The sequence below is a fragment of the Epinephelus fuscoguttatus genome, linkage group LG4 (assembly GCF_011397635.1).
Source record: "Epinephelus fuscoguttatus linkage group LG4, E.fuscoguttatus.final_Chr_v1".
NCBI lineage: Eukaryota > Metazoa > Chordata > Actinopteri > Perciformes > Serranidae > Epinephelus > Epinephelus fuscoguttatus.
Window position 1 is genome coordinate 19,249,578 of NC_064755.1, and position 13,108 is coordinate 19,262,685.

At 39.7% G+C, this 13,108-nt stretch overlaps 1 protein-coding gene across 2 annotated transcripts in view; it reads left to right on the forward strand.

The window, feature by feature from the left end:
- The window catches only part of lrrc4ca (leucine rich repeat containing 4C, genome duplicate a), a 241,271-nt gene that overhangs the window by 93,099 nt on the left and 135,064 nt on the right, over positions 1-13,108 (forward strand). For both annotated transcript variants that reach the window (XM_049574549.1, XM_049574550.1), the window contains one exon: positions 2,416-2,490. The gene's annotated coding sequence lies outside the window, so the exon portion shown is untranslated. The remainder of the gene's footprint in view (positions 1-2,415; positions 2,491-13,108) is intronic.

A 13,108-nucleotide genomic window follows, 5' to 3' on the forward strand; every position in this document is an offset into this window, starting at 1 on the left:
TGCTGTTTCCACATTAATTACTCTCAGAGTCTTGATACAGCTGACAAATGACTTTTTTTTTTTTTTTTTTCATTCCCTCACCGCCAGTGACATTCTGCATTCATGGACGGATAAAACAACTCTCAGAGAAGTGTCCCGTGCAGTCTCTTCTCTCTACTGAGCCACTTTTTCTCATCCCTCTATTTCACTTTATCAACTCAAAGTACAAATTGGGGCTTAGTGGCTTGATGGTAAATTGAAATTCATTGAAGCATTTACATGACATTTAGCAATGGTTGCATAATGCAGGAATAATAAAACATGTGTCAAGCTGAACGGGTTCGCTCTCTGCCTTGTGCTATCTCATCATGAAGCCTACGCATGCAGGAGCAAGAAAATATTTCTACACACACACTATGTTTGTGTATGTGTTTCCCTGTGTGTCTGTGTGTCTACATTTTTGAGTGCATGAGGACAGTTTGTGTGGGTAGAGATGTGCCTGGGAAAACGGTAGTGCTGCTGTACTGCACCGCATGCACATATAAGATGATTTTAATGCTGATCGCTGACATCTGAGGAAGCTCAAGCTACTCTAACCAGCCTTACACAGAGGTGCTTTCTCCATGACGACTATCGCTGCAGTATGAAGTTCATTTGTATTCTATGGTGCCTGTAAAGACTAGACAGCCTTAATAATTATGGCAGATTGGCAACTGAATCAAGTAAAAAAAAATCTATTGGCTGGTCTCAAAGGCCTGAGACGTCAATAGTCTCCACTGCATGTCTTTAAACATCCTTATTACTGCCAATTTCCAGCCAGACCAACAACAACAACAAAACTATTGCTGCTTTGATTGCATCGAGGCTTAATGTGGCCGCAGTGTGCCTAATGTCCATCAGATTTCAATTGTACCAAACCAATTTTGCTGTAAGAAGTTTTTGTCGTGTTGAGATGTCAGCTCGATAAATGAGGCAGACTTGAATGTGTGATGATGGATCGATGCTGCATATTAAAGCTTTTCTTCACACAGTATGTTTAGATGTAAACTTCATCTAGTCACAAAGGGGAATAATTCACAATGTAATTACTGTGTAGCCTACAGCTATGACTCATGCCCCTCTAATGAGGAGATTTCCATATCTGATTTCCACATTTATAACAATCTATGCATCTATAACATATATTACACATCCATAATCTTAGTGTTCTATCAATGTTTGACATTTTAATCAGATTTCTGGAAAATTTAACCCTTCTCTATTGGTTGTTAACTTAATTTCAAAGGCTTACTATGCAGGAGGATCCCAAAACACAATGTATAGACCAGTGGCGGCTGCTGGTCTTTCAAACAGGGGAAGCTCACTTTAAGTTTACATCATAAAATTTGTCATATTGTAGCGAGGCGGTAACTTATAAAAGGAACATTTAATTGAAGCCGTTTTTCAACCACACTCATGCCATAGGACTACAGCAAAACACACCTCAAAGATTTTCAGATGGGTTTGTCAGAAGACTCGCTCTTGCAAATATCCGCATGGGACTGAGCTTGAAATGTGATGATGCCGGTGTGTATTTCCAAAGCGCTGTTAATCACAAAGGGGTTCAGCCTTTTAGACAGCTCCTCCAATCATCATGCATACACCGAGCATCCTCTCCTGCCTACCGCTCCATTAGGTCCCAGGGAAGCTGAGCCTCCCTGGAAGTGACGATTTAGTCGCATTTATCCAATGACCATCTCGCTTTTCTGCATGAAAAAAACCTGCTCAACACTGTCTCATAGGAATGCTTGGAGACTCCATGTCCACCGGCCTGACACGAGAATGTATGACAGGGAGGTTGCGTTTGAAAACTGGTGATAAACAGCTGACATTTGAACAACATAGTCATGATGTGAAACGCATCCAAGCACATGTTTAATGCAATGTAAATTCTTATTTTAATGTAAAGTCAATAGTGCATATTTGACCAGTTCTTCTATGGAATTTTAGGGGAAGTTCAGCCTCCCTTGTTGTCTCAGAACAATCGCCCCTGGTATGGACTCATATAAAAGTAATCCCTCTCAGTCATCACCTATGCCCCACCAGACATTTGCCCTCTGCTTATATTTTCTTATAGTCTTCTTATATTGCTATATTTGCGATTTTTTTGGGCTGTACCCTCACAGCACTTAGGTAAGGTTGGGACCTTTTAAAACTGTAGCAACCAGGTGCCAGACCATAAGCAGCAGGCATCCAAGAAGAAAATTGGGGACACACTGTTGGAAAAAATGCAAGGCAAGACGCTGGGGCTGGCTTTCACTTTGGCTTCCCAGTGTGTCTACATACTGAATATTAGATGTAACTAATTGGCCCTTTGCAATGGTTTACCAGTGTGTTTTAATATGCATTTCTTATATGCAGTGATATATGACTGTTACTTTTTTCCTGTTTTTGTAGGTCCTTGAAGTGGAAGGATCGATGCACATTGATTTGGACTAACAATGACAACCACAACATCTGAATTTTTGAACAGTGAGTTGATCCATCCAGAATTTATTTTTGCTGTCACAGGCATATCTCTTTTCTCTTCTGTTAAGTGCAGACAGTGCATTCTGTAAAGGGAAACCACATTACACAGATAATCAATGATATTCACAATTGTGCTTAAAGATCAATTTGCTCAGTCAGTAAAGTCAGTGTATATAAATGATAAATATATGATAAAAATAATTTACAACTCTTTAACTGTCAATGTTTCAACCCAAACTACCAAATACTGTAGAGCAGGGCAGCAGCACTGTTTGATACGGGATTCTATTTTTACACTACACACATTGTACAGCTTTTTGCTGCTGACAGCGGGACTTTCCTGAGGCGCAGCAAGTTTTTTTTTTTTTTTGTTCGCTCTGACCTGCTTCAGTTTGGTATTTTGGTGACTGGTTGCAAGTATATATGTTTGAGATACTATAAACCCTCTTTTTACAGATTGTATGAATGTAATTTTCCATGATTGTTACCAACCCCTAACACACCCACCAATAACCAGACATTACATTTTGCTATATCCTACCAAATACACCCTAAGTCAAGTGTGCACCTGCAGCTATAAAACTACATTTTGTGGCCTTTTAAACTGATTTAGATTCCTAAGTGTTGAGTAATTTAAAGGAGGATAAATTGCTGATTTGTTATGTTTGTTATGTCTGATACTAAGGTTGAGCCGCATACTCAGTTGAAACCAGTATCCGTCACAGATAATGTAGTTTTTACTAGTATATGTATCATCTGAGTAAAATGTGTCAATATCTGCATTTGTGATGAAGGAAAGTCCTCATTTCGGTAGCTGTGTTCAATCTCGTATTCTTGTGATAAAAAATGATCTAAAGCTCAATCCTGAGGTTGTTCTGTAAATTATTTTCTGATAAATAAAGCAACTTCTGATCAGTCCATATAAATTTAAGGCTAAAAATAACAACTCCTAGTTAGGTCCCATTTCCGGTTTATGTCACACCCACAGATACAGATACAGATACAGATACTGAAACAGATAGAGATACAGAAACAAACACTGAAACATATACAGATAAGATAATTTAGTGGGTTAGATACAGATACAGATACAGAAACAGAAACTGAAACAGGTACAGAAACAGAAACAGATACAGATACAGTTAATTTAGTGGGTTAGATACAGAAACAGACACAGAAACAGAAACAGGTACAGAAACAGATACAGATACAGTTAATTTAGTGGGTTAGATTTAGATACAGAAACAGAAAGTGAAACAGATACAGAAACAGATGCAGTTAATTTAGTGGGTTAGATACAGATACAGAAACAGATACAAGTACAGCTAATTAAATGGGTTAGATGCAGATACAGAAACAGAAAGTTAATTTAGTGGATTAGATACAGATACAGATACATATACTGAAACAGATACAGATACACAAACAAGTACTGAAACATATACAGATAAGATAATTTAGTGGGTTAGATACAGATACAGAAACAGAAACTGAAACAGGTACAGAAACAGAAACAGATACAGTTAATTTAGTGGGTTAGATACAGATACAGATACAGAAACAGAAAGTGAAACTGAAACAGGTACAGAAACAGATACAAATATAGTTAATTTAGTGGGTTAGATACAGATACAGAAACAGATACAGGTACAGCTAATTAAGTGGGTTAGATGCAGATACAGAAACAGAAAGTTAATTTAGTGGGTTAGATACAGATACAGAAACAGTTAATTTAGTGGGTTAGATACAGAAACTGAAACAGATACAGAAACAGATGCAGTTAATTAAGTGGGTTAGATACAGATACAGATACAGAAACTGAAACAGATACAGCTACATAAACAGATACAGTTAATTAAGTGGGTTAGATACAGATACAGAAACTGAAACAGATACAGAAACAGTTAATTAAGTGTATTAGATACAGATACAGAAACAGATACTAATGCAGACACAGATAGTGGGGTACTCGCTCATCCTTGTGTGAAACAGCCCCAAATCTCCACTGGTGCTCCAAGGGGAAGCCAAGGGCCAGCGGGCCATGGCCGCTCATACTTTAGCGTGAAGGGCAGTGGCATCCTGTGAAACTTGACAACCTAGGGCATCCATAAGTACCATGTGGGCTGACCATGTCAAAAAGGGGGCTGAATAAGGCCCCAAAGTTAAGCTAAAGTTTGGCGAGGGAATAACTGGCATGGCCATTTGAGCTTAAGCTCTCACCTGATAATATCTGTAAGAAAATGGGTTGTATGGGTACCCAGGAGTCTCCCCTGAACTTGAGAGGGCTTGTTCCTGGTAAATGTTTTGTTCCTTACAATCAATGCACACCTTCAGATTAAAGCTAAATGTATATTTTTTAAGGAAAATGACAAGCAGCCTAGATGAAAAAACATTTAATTGCTACATAAGATAATAAAACAGGATTGCTGTGAAACTTAGAATGTCAACTGTGCCATTATTAGTCTACTGTAGGCACATCAGGTAATTATTAACTGTAAAATAAGAAACTTAAATATATCAGTGTGCAATTCTGACATAGTTCTCAATTATAAGTGAATTCCTGAAGTGCCACCCCAACATTTTCAGTGGCCCCATCTGATCAGACATTTCTGCTGGCATCACTGCAAATTTCATCTCACAGTTACTTTTCTCATGTATGGCTGCAAAATTGCCAAAATTGGCCAATATGGCCATTCCTCATTTAAAGTGTGAAATTGCAAAGGACTACAAGCATGCTTAACATTTTCCATCCGTTCAACAGAAATCTACAGCGTTATTTACCATTTATTTTGGTAACAGTTTTGTATTCATCATTCATGAGTCATTTCACCTCTCCTTCAAGTGGCCTTCAGAGAATACTGAGAATTGAGTATTTGCACCTAATGAATTGTGAATTTCTCTGTTGCTGTGGTTAACCTACAGAGCAAAACAAAGCGTAGTGATAGCAGTTTGTCTCTTTTCAGAAGTCAGCCATGTACAAGCCAACGGGCACACACACACACACACAAACATTGATGCAAGACTCAAAAAGATGCATAAGGAATAAAAAAAATGAAAGGACAAAAGGACACATAAAAAAACTTGCATAGAGTCAAAGCAATTTTCACAAAGTGTTTGCAAGGCTTTTCATAGTCCTTTGTGCTACAATTTACGGAAAATTACCACGCATCAGTATGAGGAAAAAAGACATGGAGAGGATTTGGAAAGGCAGGTGAAAAACAGAGAGATTAAACCTTATATTTCAGCAAAGCAATCCAAAGCCAATATAAAGGCCTCTCCAAGCAGCACGCCTGCAGAGCAAGCAGGTGTTTGTGCTCTTATCGGGCTGGAGTCATGCCATATCAACCACAGCCTTTGAAATATGAGATAACATTGCACGATAAAGAACATTTGATGTTGAAATAGACTGATAGATGCACACTGAGTGAAGCAAAGGAAGAGCCTTCAAATTTGCATGTCACATCCTGGAGATTAGGTTTAAGGCCTTCAACCACCTGTGATAATTCTGTGCTGAAGATGCTGCAGATTGTTATCTCTGGAAGCGGATGCTGCAAGTAGATTGCTTTATGAATTATTTGGATTGGTGTACTTCAATTATACACTAGTATGTCTGCTAGACAAGTCTCCAGTGGAGTGTCTGTTGCGGATTTTCCTGTTTCCTGAATTGTATAGTTGTGACAGTAAAAGCGACACAACTTGTATTATAATTACATTTAAGACTTTAAATTAATGACACGAGCTGCAGTTTTATTGAGCGCATAATAAACAGTCTTAACATTTTTATCTGTTTTTGATTCAAAATAAAAAATAGATAAAATTAGGGTCACATGTGGTATCATTATAAATTATACAAATATAGATTTATTTTTGAAAGCAACCTTTAGTCCATCATGTTTTTAGAGTTGCTGCTCGCTGTGTGACACAAACTGCACACTATTGTTGTTCTGTTATGATATGCACTTTTTAAGCATCTTAAAACAGGAAGTCAAATAAAATACTGCTAAATTTGAACGGAGGAGTGTTTTCTAACTCAATTTAGCTCAGTTCTGCAATTGTCATTGCACATCTGTTATACTCTTCCACGCAGTGTGCCTCCCCCACTCTTTCTCTGTCTCTCTGACTGCATGCATGCTGTATGAGCGTGTGGTGAGTGAGCACTCAAATGCCGAGTTTAAGCAAAAGGTGAGGCCTTATTAAAAAATAATAAAATGAGAATCTGTGATAAAGTTTTCCCTTTAATGTGTAGATGCAACTTTTTTTGTGTATGTAGAAAGTCACAGCATATGGAGCAGACTTTTCCATATAGTATTTTATCTGTCCTTATGCAGAGGCACAAAACTTTCCATAAACTGCCTCATATCGTGTGCAACATATGAGAGGATCCAGGTGTTTGGTGTGTGTGTCACTCGCGCGTGTGCATGTGTGTGAGTGTGAGCTCTGTTCGCTGCAGCTGGCTCACTGCTGTATGCTCCTCTACGCTGAGGCACACAGACAGACCCCTTCAGCATTAATTACTGCGGCCATTAATCAGACTAGCACAAATAGCTGTGTAATCCCCCCACAATGCAGTTTTCTGGAGGGGGCCACCAGTGTTAATTGGATTTGATTGGATACTGGTATGATGCTGCACGCAGAACATCTTAAGGTAATAATTAGAAGATAGATCAATTGGTCCTTTGTGGCATTGACCCTATAGTGGAGGCTGCACTGCAGTCCTGAGGGCTGATAAAATGAAATGCTTTATTTTGCCCTCAAGAGCATTTCTGATTAAGATGTTACCTTTATATTACTAAAATATCAGTGTGCAAAAGGTCTTGATATTATCCTACACAAATAAATCTCTGAAGGGAAATATGTAAATAGAGGCATGATATACAGTATGTGATTATTTTGGAGATACCACTCATTTCTCAGGTTTTTGAAAGGTTAAATACATTCCTGCCTGTAGGAGCTTTATTATCTGGGAGAAACAGCATCTTTGAGATAATCTTAATACAACAATAGAGAGATAATAGCACACCTAAAGCACTGTTGTACGTTTGTTATAGCAGAATTATTAGGAGTGTCTTTTCTGTTGATTCTCAGTGTCCTATCCTTTTTACAGACCTGAATTTAGGGCAGACGTGAGAAGCATTCCACACACAGATAGTATGTTACCAGTGTCTGTTTTATTTGAGTCAACCCAAAAATGTCCCTGCGCTGATGTTGCTTTCTGCATAATATACAGTAGCCTCACATAATTTGTGGTTTTTACATTGCAACCTCAACAATACAAATAAATCATTCAATTTTTTTTTAAACATTTAATTTATACTTTCATAAATGCAGCAATTTAACACTGAGGCTCAATAATGTATTCTCCCTTCTTTTTCTTTTATGTGCTTTTTTTCCCCGACCTCTCTCTTCTCGACCAATTTTCAAATTAGGCATCAATCAGATGTCACTCTTTAAAAGCCTGAGAAGCCATTTTGAAAAAAGGTGTTATAAATAAACCCACTATAAATGCAAAAGGACATGTAGTGAATACTTTCAACCCCATTTAACATACAAAACCGTTTTTTTCAGATATTTAGTTAGGATTTTTATTTTTTCTCACCTGTCAGAAAAATAAAAAGATAAAAAAGCACATCACTTTCACATCTACATAAAACAAATTAAACCTTGACTCATTCATGTGGTAGTAGTAAACTACTATTAAGAGAACCACTCTATGTGCCACATGTCTATGTTGGGTTTGGTATTTCTTGGGCCAATGGCAATCGAGTTTGGTCGCCTCACTGGTTCCCTTGGCTGTCAAGTCAGAGCCCATATTCCTGCTGCACATCTCTCTCTGCCTCCTGGCAGAAGGAACAAACCAAATAAGTGGCTGTGCTTTCTTTCAAGAAGCCACTGTCTAAACACAGTCTTTTTGTGTCTAACGTGTGCTAACGTCCTTTCAGTTGCACTTTGCCGCTGAGGCAGTGTGTAGAGATTGGTTAATTGTTGCTTCGCCTCCACTGGAGCCGCCGCAGGTTTCCTGCAGGGACAAAAAAAAAAAAGGCACAAGGCCAGGCGAGGCCAGAGAAAGGATGGGCCATCTGGAGAAGGATTTGCATGGGGGCCCATGTAGTGTACAGTTCTGTTACAGACTGACTCCATACAGTATGTGTGTGCAGGGTCATAAGTTCATCACATCTCATGAGAGCAGTAACTTTTTTTTTAAGATATTTATATGAGCTGACAACGACAAACAGTAAAAGTACACTTAGAGGTTCCCTGCGGAGTGTTTTGACCCTGAGCAGCACTTTTCAGTCTATTAGCGTTTTCCTTATATGGGGCACACACATGCAAGCTCGTGGGTGACCCGGCCACACACAGTGTGTTTTGGTGAGTAACACTGAATATAAACTTTTTCTAGTATGCAGGAGAACTTAATGCGATAATGCCTGTTGGAAGCATAAAACATTCATAATTAAGGAGGCACATATCATAACAATTTTGACATTGGCAGTCAAAGCTGTTAGTAAGATTAACCAAATGTTTGAGGTGCACAATATGAACATGCCCAATATATAAATATAATTCAGTCACGAACACTTTAGTCAAATAAACTTTATTTCCATTTGCAGTATTATATTTGGTGGAATGGCTCTGTTCTGGGGCCCCTCTGCCTTTCCTCGGGCCTACGCACAAAGCCTCTTCCATATGCCTATGTGGAAAGCATAAGGCGGAGAAAGCATACCTCTCCATCTTTCTGCGTGCCTACGTGGAAAGCCTGTGGTGGAGAGAGCCCACCAGTCTGCCCTTCCATGTGCAAATGAGGAAAGCCTGAGGCAGAGAGGCAAACCTGTCTGCCCTTCCATGCACCTACATGGAAAGCCTAACTGTGCGTTCACACCGGGCGTGAGTGAAGCAAATTACTCGCGCGTAATGCGAGAGTTTGGACGCCGGACCATTTTGTTAATTCGTGTTATCGCGTCAGTCGCGCAAGTAGCCCATTTTCACTAGATAACAACATCTGGCCTGCCATTCTCTCCTCAACCATGGCTGAGATAACCACGATCGCTGCTTTGTACCTGCTCTGGAAGTCCCAGATGCATCGGAGGGCCAAACGCCGTCGTTTTTGGGTTCACCCTATCCTGCAGAAGCGCATCTAGCTTAGCTCCGTCTGGATGATAGCCGCTTTCAGCGGTACTTCAGGCTGACTGGGGCCCAGTTTGAGGACCTGTTGGCGAGGGTTGGTGCCAGGATATCCCGGCAGGACACCAACTACAGGCGCTCCATTTCAGCTGCGGAGCACCTGTCCTGTACTTGGTGTGAACGCATAGTAAGGCAGAAAGAGCAGCAAAGACCCCCCAAGAACAGAACAGAGCAGCATCAATGACAAACAGAAATGACACTGATAAGTCAGACATGACATAAAAAGCAGGCGCTGGGGTGGAGGCGGGTTGCAAAGCGGCTAGCAGAGGAAGCAGCAACAGTAGGCAGGCCAGAGCAGTTTAAATAGGGCACCCTGAATGAGATTTGCCAAGCGGTTGCATAGAAAGGAATCATGTGATCTATCAGCTGACTCCCTTCCATCAGTCAGCTGCTCCATCAGTTGACTGGGCTGTTTGAGATCAGCTGATGTAGCTGGGATGTGAGCTGAGCTTGACATCGTGTCCTGCCGGAACTAACGCTGTGCTCAATTTTTGTTGAACCTCAGTCCAAGGCAGAATAAATGTATTCCTGTAATCCTCCATAATTCAGTTTAACACGCTCCCATTTTTAATATAATAAATAAATAAATATATTCTTATTTATTATTGCAATTTTTTGATGCAGTTTGTGAGTCACTCCAATATTCAACCCTTGAGTATTGATTGTTTGTGACACAGTGCTACTTAGCTTTGGACAGCTGGAGGTAAATTACTAGAAATTACGTTTGCACACTTGACATATTTGGGTTTTACACCATGACTAATTAATTGTGAGCTCCACAAATGCACAATGAACTCTAAAGTAGCATTAGGCTAGTTTCCACTTGTTTGCTGAGGACTGTTTGGAAGTCAGGGCAGTACTTTTGAAACAAAGGGGAATAATTACAGTTATACTCTCTCTGCGTGTATGCAACAAAGGAATTTTTATATATTGTAATACAGTCTATGACTCAAATGTTTATGAAGCATCTATGAATATCAGAAACTCCCCAGAGAATAGACGATGACTAACACGAAAAAATCCAAAGTTATTATCACCAGACAGCCCTCGAGGGGCTCCTGCAGTCACCTTCACCAGACAAGTGAGAACTTAACTTGTATTGTTTTCAAGACCGCGCTGCAGCTCCACAGAGCTACTCCACTGTGTGTTATTTGGGAAAAATGCCACACTTTGTCTCATTAAACGGTCCCAGTTCATTTAGGGGTTCAGATTACTTTGTTCTGCTGTCTAGCTGTGGGACACTGCTATTCATGCTCACAGATGATATTTAGATGATGTTTACAAAGGAAATATATTACATTCTCACATGCAGCAATTTTAGTTTCAGTGAAATGATATATAAATTGATTTTTTCTAACTAATCTGCCCCATCAATGAGACATAATTCATTATCTGCAAGGACTTTAAGAGTATTTACATCTGTCCTTTAACTCTGAATCCACATGTAAATTTTCCATCTATACGTTTGGCCTTAATTTTTGTTTTGGAGCAGCAAAGGCATTACTAGTGGTAGATTGTGCTATCCCTTTTTCCTGCGTCACTGGGTCCCCAGCGGCATCAATCAATTTGGAACTCTTTCTCCAACAAACACACTCTCATCAATGCGTACATAACCTGCAGTGAGCACACTGTGCACTGAAACAGCATCAGACCCAGAGAGCATTAACCTGCTATTGGTCTCCATCTTCCTCTATTGCTTATATTGATTAGTTTTGGCTGTTTTTTTTTTCCTTCAGTGTTGAACAAAAATGTTTGAAACGTGTAAAACATGGGAATGACACTCACAAACATGGAACACAAAGAGGATATTCTGCAGGGGCTTGGGATGAGACTGTCACTTGGGGTATCATTTAATAACATTGGATTGAATTCATCTTTTTTTTATTCTTTTTTCCTTTTAAGCAAAACACAAAAGTGTTACATAAATGATGACCATCAGGTTCCAGAATATCTTAGGATACAGCTGTGACTCCTAGCAGAATAGCAGGTGATGGCTCTGGCTCCATATGCATCTCTTCCATTTTGATGACATTTCAGCCTTAGGGCCAAGATCTGTATGTTTACATGTATGTGATGTATGTTCGTTGATCCTGAAGCAGGCCCAAAGGCTGAAACATCATTAAAATGGAAGAGATGCACATGGAGCTGGAGTGTGCAACACTTGTTTTACACAATCCAGTCTACTGCCAGTGATCAGCACCTCATTATAATTCTTGGTGCGCACTACTTTTATTTTTAAAGACATTTAATTGAAACATTTGAATCCAGATCAGACTGAATAACTGAAAATGATCTGCTTGACATGTTCTTAAAAGCATGTATAAAAAAAAAAAAAATCGATACAGCATAGTATCGCGATATTTTGTGTGCCGATATTGCATCAATACCCTGATGCCAAGTATCTTTTTTTTTTTTTATCATAAACATCAATAATTTTTGCAAATACACACTTCTGGTACTAGCATAATAAGATCAATTGCTTTTTTAGTCCACTAGATGGTGCTGATGTTTTTTTTTCCTGGTGAGGTCAGCAGAGGTCTCAGTCAGCGGCATTTGGCAGGAAGTTCATTAAAACAAAATGGAGGCACCAGAAAAAGAAATCAGAAATGTGCCATTGGTGTTCAAATCAAACGTCTGGACTTATTTTGGACTTTTTAACACAGAAGGAAAGAAGCAGTGTCAGTGTCAGAATACTCCAGGAATGCAACGCACATGTGGGCTCACCTCATACTTTACCACCCAGAGATAGCGTTAGCCGCTAACAGCCAAGTTAGTGCTAAACTTGCTCCGCCAAAAAAGCAACCAACACTGGACACACTTGTCACAGCATGACAAAACTACCATCCAACTCTAAGAGAGCTAAGAAAATAACGCCATCTATCACCTACTTCATGTGCAAAGATCTGCGTCCATACAGCGCTGTTTAAATTAAGGCTTTTGTTACATGCTAAAAACACTGGAACCCAGTTACGTCACTCCGTCCGGACATTTTTCCACCGACACAGCTGTACTCAAGCTCTACAGAGAAGTGAGGCATAAAGTTGAGGAATCTTTTGAGTACAGCAGGAAGGGTGGCATTACCTTGTGATGCCTGGACTTCAAGGTCAGTGGATTCATATGTGACTATAATGGCACATTATCTCACAGAGGACTGGAGACTGCTGTCTCACGTTCTCCAAACTAGAGCAGTACAAGACAGTCACACCTGAGCAAACATTGCAGACCTCCTGCAAGATACAGCACAAGACTGTAAAAGACAACCCTTCTAACGTGGGTGTTGCCATTCACTTAGGGGGATTGGCTCATGTGCTTAATCTGGCCTCACAGAGGGTGTTAAATCTGCCAATGGTTGAGTTTGTCAGGTGTATGCAGCATTTATGACGGGTTTTATGATGGTGTTGGTCGGCCTGTCTGTTTGCATCGCATTCTGCTGCAATAAAAA